The following is a 10,810-nucleotide window of genomic DNA, read 5'->3' as shown; positions in this document are numbered from 1 at the left end:
AATGTAGTGAACGTGTATGTTCCATTTCTCAGGTTATTGTAATTCCATCTCCCAAACATCAACTTCTTCGAGAAAGTCATATATAGGCAGTTCTCTAGCTGCTAGAAGATGTCGGTTAATTCACTCTGCTATGTTAGAAGTCATCGTCCACCCTCGATTAACAGATGCATACAATCTAGCCCACTTGTCTCTACCAGCCGATTCCAAATACTTTGCCACGCGCATATCTACCTTTTGAACCTTCCCCATCAACTCATCAAAATCATCCTGCGTGTATGCCTTTGCCATGGAATAAAAAACAGGACTCAGCACGTCATGACTCTTCTTGTATTTTTTACATACATTACCCCACAGATGTCATATACATGCATAATGTGCAACTTCTGGATAAATTTTACAAACAACCTTGTATGTTTCTCTGAAACGCTCGAAAAACCACGTCCATGATCTGTCATTCTCATAATCAATCACACCATATGCTAAGGGAAGTATGTTGCCTGGAGATACAGTTAAAAATAAAAAAAATGATAAAATACATTTTGTATTTGTCTAAAACAGATAAAATACATATTGAGGTAATAAATTAATATGTATTTTTTGACATACCTGCACCGACTAATGTGCTTGCCGAGACAAATGCTCCATTGTAGGGTGTTTTTAAGTGGCTTCCATCAACTACCATAATTGGCCGACAATAATCAAAACCTTTGATAAATGCATACAGTGCTATAAAAACATACATAAATTCATTTTCGCGGGTTTTACGCGTTCTGATATGTGAACCCGGGTAAGTCTTATCCAAGATGTATAGATATCCAGGTAATCTTTTATAAGATTCAGTTGGTTCTCCCATTAAATAGTTCTTCGCCTTTTCTTTGGCCCGCCAAGCAACCATGTATGAAACATCCATTCCAAAATCATTTTTGACGTCCTCCGCAATGTCTTTAGGCGTATATTTCCTCTTATGGTTTGATATTTTTGGTTTGACAATCCCACTTATCAACCGACTTGTAGCTTGGCATTGGGAATAAACCTTTTCCTTTAACGGGCATGTCTGTTTGTCTTGAAACTCCCTAACTCTAAACATTCCTGACTTACCTACACTTAACGCCCTGAATTTCCAATCACACTCTCCTTATACGCACACAAGTGTATAGCTACATAAAAAAAAATCAATAAAAAACACATTAATGTAAAATACATCAGTACACATAAATACATTCATGTATTTATTCTTGTATTTTAATACAAAGGACAGATGAAATATGTACATAAGTTAATCAAATGCAACCCGGGCCAAATACATTATTTATGACTACAAATACATACAAATCAGTTTTGATTTTACTTTATAATAAACATACACATGCTGAGAAATACTTCCACTCGTACAAATTAACAAACATACACTGTCACGGTTTAAATACATGACAACACACAGTTACAAATACATAAACAAATGCACATTACAATACCTTATTGCATTACTCCTTTCCGTACGATAGTTGAACCTGTTTGTAATTGCATAATTCACCATCACAGCTTTTAATGTATCTTTATCCTTGTATACTTGATCGACGGCAACTACTTTTTGCCTCTTGTCATCAATAACCATACCCTTGTTGTTTTCGAATAACAAATCAGCCTTTCCATAACTTGATGATGCCAAATCACGGGAACCAACTGTTTCCATTACATTCGTTTGATTCGTGTATTCGATTTGCAAATAATCACCTTCAACACAACTCTCACCCGATATACATATCTCCATGCTTCTATCAGTTGTAACTATACATAATGGGTACATTGGTAATGCTTTGTTCTCTTTCTTCAATTCCACATACACCCTAACACCCATATCATTGTGAATTTCCATTGGAATATCATCACCTTCAAACATGTATTTTATGTTTACGTTTTTCCTTTACTTGTTTATATTCAGTTGGGTTGCAACTGTTTGTAACAATTCCTCATACGTCGAATACTCCTTGAAAGTCACAACATCAATTTTGTAATTGACGTATTTGTTATCGTCGTTCCAAATACCATAATGTCTAATCAACGATGAAATATTGGCCATTTTATAGAAAAAAATTCCTTGAATCAATGTCTCAACATAAAACCTGTAATATATATGACTAAAAAATTAAGAAAAATCAATTCGAACAAACATTCACGTTCAAATTTGAACAATTTATATAAATTAGATTTACAGTTAACTTAAAATGCAAATACAACATACACAAGTTGAATCACGCTCCAGAAATACATAGTTAGCTGATAATTCATTATTCTACACCATTTATATTCAGAACATTAATTTATGAACTGTAATTTTTTTTTATTCTGAACCATTCATGTACATTAAAATACTTTCGACCGTAATTTTAAAGAGCATTATTCATTCAAATAAACGATTACAGTGATTTTACTTCATTATTTGCGAATATAAGTTATAAAGATACAAATAAATAAAAAATCAAAGCAATAAAACAACTTTGACATTATGATCCAAGAAAAAAATTGAAATCACATAAATACAACTTGAATAGACGAATTTTGCGAAATCAAAACTGTGTTTTTGCACGAATTACCTGATGATTGATCGTGTTGTTTTGTTAATGTATTTTCAGAGTTGTTGAAGATTTAATTTGAAATTTGAATTTTTACGTTTGAATGTTGAAGAATGCATGGAAGAAGAGAAACATGTAAGGAAAGGGAATATTACAGCTGGTTTTGTGGAAAAGAAGGTAAAAAATATATTAATATCTAATTTAATATCACCACCGTTACAGGCTAAAATCAAGGAGCCTATTCTTTTTTTTTTTACCGCATCCTCATGTATCTGCTGGCAACAAATACACGCGAAAACATACACAGATCGGTCAGAAATCAGCTATGAATGGTAATATTAAAAAAGATAGTTACAAATGGTAGGAAGCTACAATAAGGTAGTCATTTGAGAAATTTTACCTATTAATTTCCCTTTAGCTGTGGGCTTGTGACTAAGCCCAAGATTAAAATCCGGGGCACAACTTGCAGAATGGGATATAGGAAGCCCAAAGCCACTGATAACCAAAACTTCCTTGCCCTCTAGTCAAATTTTTCTCTTTACATTCTTTTTGTTTGGCAACTAAAATTTTCTCTTTACATTCTTCTTTTGGCAACTAAATTTTTCTCTTTACATTATTATGATGGATTGTTGGTGCTGTCACTGTGGGTTCAGCAGCCTAGTTCATATAAATCTAAACAAAAAGAGACTAATTATTAATTCCTGCGTTGTCCCTGAGTTGTTTGATGCCTATCACATTTATAATATGAGTATGCCATTTGGTTCTTGTCTTATTTGTTAGTATTAAACTATTAATATATTATTAGATATTGAGATATTAAAAATCTTTCGTACCTTAATACTAAGATTTATATAAACTCCCCATCGACTAATTTTTGTCTTCTAGTTCCAGAGATAAATAATCGATATCATCAATTTTAACACAATCGATTGTGACGAAAGCGCTGATAACATCCATTATAATGGCTCTATAATAATACTTGTAGCTAAAGGTGGCAACCGGTTCCAACCGGAACCGGTTAAGGAACCGGTTAACCGGTTCCGGTTTACCGGTTTTAAACCTCAAACCGGAACCGGTTCGGTTTGGAGTGGTTAAAATCTATTATTTTTTTGTATTATATATATATATATATATATATTATAGTATTTATTTGTATATTGTAGCTATATTTTCATATGTTATACAACTTTATAATTAAAGTTTAAATATTTACTGACTAACAGCCTAACAGCAAGTCAGCAATACAGAATAATGTTTTTCGTATACATATATATGTATAACTTACATATACTTATATATATGTATAACTTAATATATATATATATATACTAAATATATGTATAAGTATAACTTAATATATATACTATATATACTATATATACTTATATGTATATATATGTACTATATACTATATATACTTATATATATGTACTAGTATATATACTATATATACTTATATATATGTACTATATACTATATATACTTAATATATATACTATATATACTTATATACTATATATACTTATATATGTGTATAACTTAATATATATACTATATATACTATATATACTTATATATATGTACTATATACTATATATACTTACTTATATACTTTAGTTTTTTTTTTTTTTTTTTTTTACCGGTTTAACCGGTCCGGTTCCGGTTTTACCGGTTCCGGTTTCCAAAATATTGGAACCGGACCGGTAAACCATTAAACGGTTAACCGGAACCGGTTAACCGGTTCTACCGGTTCCGGTTCCGATTCCAGTTTAACCGGTCCGGTTACCGGTTAAAACCGGTAAGGCCAAACCGGTTACCACCTTTACTTGTAGCTGACATAAGATTCTTTTTTAATTATATGTGTGAGTTTTCAAAGTACTATTTTAATTTTAGTGGCCTTTCTCCGAGAGCCCACTAGCAGAAGAGGCTAGATGTTGTTTGTTACGTAGTGCTTGAGTTGATACCCCCAAAGATAAAAGAAAAATAATTCTAAATAGAGGTTATAAAATTAGCCCGTAAAAATATAGCTCGCAAATTTGCTAATTTTGATACACTTAATATCATCCATCTAAAAATTGGAACGATATGCTGTCCAAATTAAATGTCCGTTGAAAATTTTGTCAAAATATTTAAGAAAAAAAAACTTTTTTCCTATTTGACATGTCATATAATTTTTTTAATAAAAGGAAAAAGTTTTATTACATAAAAAAACAATTATAAGAAAACAAACAAAGAAACTAAATTTGATATGAGTTAGATGAGTTGAGTTATGACTTATTGTTTATTTGTTTCACTCTAAGTAATGATCCGCTAACTAGTAATTCAATCCATTTTAATCTGTTCAAATTCAACTTAACACGCTAATTTAACACGCCGCACTCCTAAATATGCATGCATGACATAATGAACATTGCAAACAAGGGGCACTTTGACCCTCCTTGTTGTTAGTGCTCGGGTTGAATAATTCCCCAATAAATAAAAGAAAGTATGTTCTAGTATATGCATGCATGATCTCATGAACATTGCAAATAATTCATCAAGTGGCAGTAGAAAAATATAAATAAAGTTAGATATATATTTTCTAAAAAATTATTTATAACTTGTTAAGAAAAGCAAAAGGATCAAATTCACATTTTTGCTAAATTGCACAATTTAGGAGTTGCTTGGAGATAAAAGTTTTTTTTTATTCAACTTATCGTTCGGTTATATATTAGGACTTTTATTTTGTTAGTTTTTAAGATTAGTTTTTCAAGTGAAAAGTATTTTTTCACTCACAAAATTTGACCTTTTTTTTTCGAGCGAAATTAATGTATAAGCTTCAACTTCCAAACCATTTTTCAACTTCAACTTCAGTTTTTTCCTTCAAATTCCAACCAAATCTATGTCCAAACACCTGCTTAATTTCAACAAAACCATAAATAAAAAGGAATAACATGCATGTACTTAGTGAAAAAGTTGAAGTTCAGCTTTCAACGGCTAGGATGATTTGGAAAAGTATTGAGAGAAAGGCCCATTACCGGAACAGCAAAAGAAGTCTCAAATAAAAGCCGTCGTTGAAATGCATCAATTGCTTCGTGCCCTTCCATTATATCTTTCACTAACGACCCATAATATTCTTTTACTTTCTTCAACATACGTAAATATTGCAATTTTAGCCACTTCAATCGGACTCGTCGGAAAATCTTCACCAGTGAGAATCTTCGCCGCTGCTTCTTCACTACAGCTCCGCCGAGACGGACTATTGGTAACTTCTTCTTCCGAAATGATATTTTGCGACGGGTTACACTTTTGTTGAAGCTATATATTAGTATGGTCGGAAGACATTATTGTTATGCTGTTTTATTCTTGTTGCGCTTCTATTTGTTGTGAGGGAGTGGAAAGGAGTATTTTTGAACTAATAATATAGGGAGATTGATTGAGACAGAACAAGAGTTGACCATGAGCTGCATTATTATGGCAATTGCCTCTTCCCAAATTCTTTAATAAGTATTCCGTCAATTCCAAGAAGAAGAAAAAATATGGGGTTGTAATATGAAGGTTATAATAATAATATATTTTCATATACTACATCAAATTTACTATGAATCACATTTTTTTTTTTTTTACTTATACCCTGTTTGGCGATGGCTAAACTTTCAAAATCTACTTAATTATTTTGAAGTATATTTTGAAAGAAGTGTTTTCAAAAACAAAACAAAAAAAATTAGAGAGTAACGAAGTGTGCTTAACTAATCAATTTGAACAGTTTTTTGGAATATGAGATATAACATTTTGTGTTTAGCAAGGTTCCAAAAGTGTTTACGAGGGAAAAAAATTCAGCTTCTGAAGAACAATATCTGCTATTACTTAAAAACACATTTTTCCCCTGAAAGTTTGGTCAAACACCTCAATTATCTAAAATAAAAACTCAATTATTTAAAAATACTTTTCAGAGAGTATTTAGGAAATCGTAGCAAAAAATACACTGCTCCTTCAAGTAGTCATTACAAAATGAATATATTTAAAGTCGACTTTAATATATTTACACTTTTTACAACCAATTAATGGACAGACAAAGTAGCCCTCTTCTTAGCCTCCTTTTAGGCGCATGGTATTAGTTGGAATATCCAACACTAATTTTTTGTATCATATTTGGTAGAAGGTATAAATTTATAAGAATGAGATATCCCCTTTATCCCACTAACCTTGGGATTATTTTATACCATCTCCTAGATGGGATAAATTAGTCCCAAAATTATAATTTCAGGATCATAATTAGTCTAAGCCCATTCAATATGACTCGATTACACGTAAAAATATTTTTATTTGAGGAGGATAAGTGCTTGAATAAATATAAGAGCTATATTAGACGTGGTAAAATAACATCTAGAGTAACTGTGGAGTACGCAGTTAGCAAGATAGCTCATCAAATCTAAATACTTTAGACTAATATAATAGCATGTCGTTTTTACTGATTTTCTTTTCATAGGTTCTCTTCATCCTTAATTAGAATTCAAACGTATCGAGTTTGAGTTTTGGGTAGCGAAAAATTCCTACAGCGCTTTCTCATTAAATGGGTCTTATGACGGAGATCTGGATTAGTCGGAGCTCCAATGCGGATTAGCCGGATGGGAAACCAAAAAAAAAAAGGGAAAATTACACAAATACAAGTTTTTGAAAAGTAATTTAAAATCATTACAACTACTTTCAAAAAATTAGGCAACTACAATTTACTTCAATTTACTACCATTAATGTATTTACTTTTTACTTTCTCTTTCTTTAAAATATGAAGAGGCCATGAGAGAGAATTAATGTAGCTTTAAAAATAAAACAAAATTAAAAGAATACTATTTTTTAATAGAACTTTAAATCCAACATCTGTCATTTTGAAAAGACTCTCCTTCAATTCTTTTTTTTTCCTTTTACTTTTCACTTGATGCAATTACTTTTTATGACTAAAATAAATTATTTAAATATAGTAATATTAATAAAAGTACATGAATATACAGTAATTATTATCCACGCTTCAGCACAAAAACAATTTGTAAGTTTTTTATTGTACATATGTGTGCGTGTGTTTATAGATGTATTTTATTTCATTAAAATAGTTGATATACCAACGTTAAATGTAGGATATAATATGCTTAATATTCTAAAAAGTATACAATAGCACAATAATTAATATTATACCAATGTTATATGTTGCATATGGTATACTTAATAGTATATAATGTATACAATAGCACAAAATATACTTGATATTATATACCTTATATAATATTACAATATACTTGATACATATAAAGTATACAATATACAATATATAGATAGAATAATATAATTACTTATGGATTACCCCTAAAATAGGATCTTAATTAAAACTTGATACCCCATCCCATAAAACTTGGCTTCCTTTCTGCCATCACATATTTATTATTTAATTTTTTTCCTCTCTCTTCCATGAAATAGGAAAATTAACTCAATTCAATATATGCCTAAAATATTTTTACTATTATAGAAACATGAGTTTGGAGGAGGATGGTCGTCCGTCCTCCAACTCATGTACCAAAAAAAAAAAAAGTAGACCCCACCACCTCAAAAAAAAAGTGGACCACATATTAAAAAAACAAGCAATACGTAAAAAAAAAAACCCATATTTAAAAATCAAACAATATTCATGTAATTCCTAAAGTATCCCCATTAAGTCAATAATGATAGATTCATTGCCACATGCGTATCAACCCATTAGTGAGAGCAAATGAAATCATTATACAGCAAAAAACGTGGACCCCATATTATTGATTTTCTCCAAAAGGTTAAGTAGTCAAACCATACAATTTCCTTTCTTTTCTTATATTAAAAAAAAAAAGTAGACCCCGCCACCTCCAAACTAATGTAAAAAAAAGTGGACCCCATATTAAAAAAACAAACAATACATAAAAAATAAAAATATGGACCCCATATTAAAAAATCAAACAATATTCATATAATTCCCAAAGAAAAGTGGACTCCATATTAAAAAAAACAAGCAATACATAAAAAATAGAAAAAACATGGACCCCATATTAAAAAATTAAACAATATTCATGTAATTCCCAAAGTATTCCCATGAAGTCAATAATGGTGGATTCATTGCCACATGCGTATCAACCCACTAGTGGGAGCAAATGAAATCATTGTACAACAAAAACCGTGAATCCATATTATTGTTTTTCTTCAGAAGGTTAAGTAGTCAAACCATACAATTTCTTTTCTTTTCTTATATTAGACTAAGATCTAATCTTGATATTTAACTGTTGTATTTGCTATTCTGCTATGTCATTTATTTGTTATGTTTACTAAAATAAATATATTTAAAATATTCATTAATTACTTTTTCATTTTTATTCTTACTTTAATAAATGTGAAAAGAGATTAATGTCGTAAAATAAAAAAATAATATTAAATGTAGATCAAATAATAAATAAGGTAAATTAGTCAAATTATAATTCTAATTGACGTTTTCTTAAAAAAACATGTAAAAGACAACACGACAAGTAAAATGAGCTAAATTAAGAATATTCACCAAAAATTAAAAACTAGTAGTTCTTCGTTTAAATAGAAAATCAAATTTCTACTTTATTTCGTTTTAAACATGTAAAATTAATTTAATAATTTGAATTGGAATTATCCAAATTAAAATTTGATAAAAAATAATAAGTATTGTTTAGGTCCAATCTACATACATTAACAATAGAATATTTTACACCTTTAAATTAATCGAATTAAAATTCAAAATATCAATTGATGCTTAAATATTGTTATTGTTTTGTCTCAAAGAGAGGAAAATAATTTCCTTTTAAACAAGTCTGCTCTTTTAAAAAGTATTAATAAATTTTGCGAACTTTGTGTTCGTAGCAAACACTAATATAATAAAGTTTTTGATACGGAGCACAAACTACAACGTTATATTAATCGTGTTTTGAACATAGTGTGTGTGTGTGTGTATATATATATATATATATAGTGCAAACTTATGTATGTTTATTAGCAATATAAAATATATCTATTATCACTACCCAAACACAACTACATACACATAGATAAATTATAATCCAAAGTGTTGGGCCCGTGCTCAGCACAGGCATACGCCATCTAGTATGCCTAATATATACAATAATGCATGTGGTCAAAGATATATATATATATATATATATATATATAGACACACACACACAAGAAATTATTTTATATATAATATATACTAGTTAATATACATAAAAAATAATATTATATATAGTATATAATAGTGAAATATACGTAATATATAAGTACAAGAATATATATACTTGTTCAAGGAATTGTATAATATATATCATATAAACAGTAGTATACTATTTTATGGATTAAAATGCTAGCTGAGTATCTTGGGATGTTTAGAAAAGTAATTAATGTGTTTTAATATGTATTTAATTTGGTTATCACTAATAGAGGAAACTCTTTATTATTAGCCTTTTATTCATAGCAACATTTTTTTATTAACGGTATAAAATCATGCATATACCTTAAATATAGAGTATATATGGTAGATTATGTAATTTTAGTTAATAGTTGTAGATTATGAAATATTTTACTTATTTACTTGTATTTATGTAACTCCCCCCCCCCCCCCCCCCCCCTAAAAAAAGAATCTACATAATGTAAATTCGGATTAATCAAACCAATAAATACCCAATACTGCTCGGCGATGGAAGAAAACTCTATTTATTTCTGATATTTTTAATGTGTCTTATTGAATCATATTAATCGGATCAGTAAATTCTTGAAACTAAGCACTTTCTATTTAATGGTTCTTTTGCCAGACTGCTTCTTGATGAAGAAATTGCACAGTTTGTCCTTCAAAAGGGTGGGTCTTTAAGTTATGTCCTTCAAATGGACTGGTCTTTAATTTTTATATTTCAAAATTAAACTTATTCCTAGTGAAGTATAAGTTATTTAAGGGCAAGGAGCATAACTTATGGGATATTACGATTTGAAAATATATAACTTATGCACTCGAAAAAGTAGTTTGTTATGAGGGCCAAAAATTAAAGACCATCACACAGTCTAGACAGAAACTGCAAATGACCCTCAACTAGGAATCGGCCCAGCTTGGTTTTTAATTCAATTCTTGTAGGGAGGCCCAAAATTAGAATTTGTTTGCCTTTATATAAGCCTGGGCTTTATAACGGCCCAATATATGGTATAAGTAGTGTTGGACCGGTTCAATCGACAAACC

The sequence above is a fragment of the Lycium barbarum genome, chromosome 3 (assembly GCF_019175385.1).
Source record: "Lycium barbarum isolate Lr01 chromosome 3, ASM1917538v2, whole genome shotgun sequence".
NCBI classification, from domain to species: Eukaryota; Viridiplantae; Streptophyta; class Magnoliopsida; order Solanales; family Solanaceae; genus Lycium; species Lycium barbarum.
Note: the sequence above shows the minus strand (reverse complement) of the source record.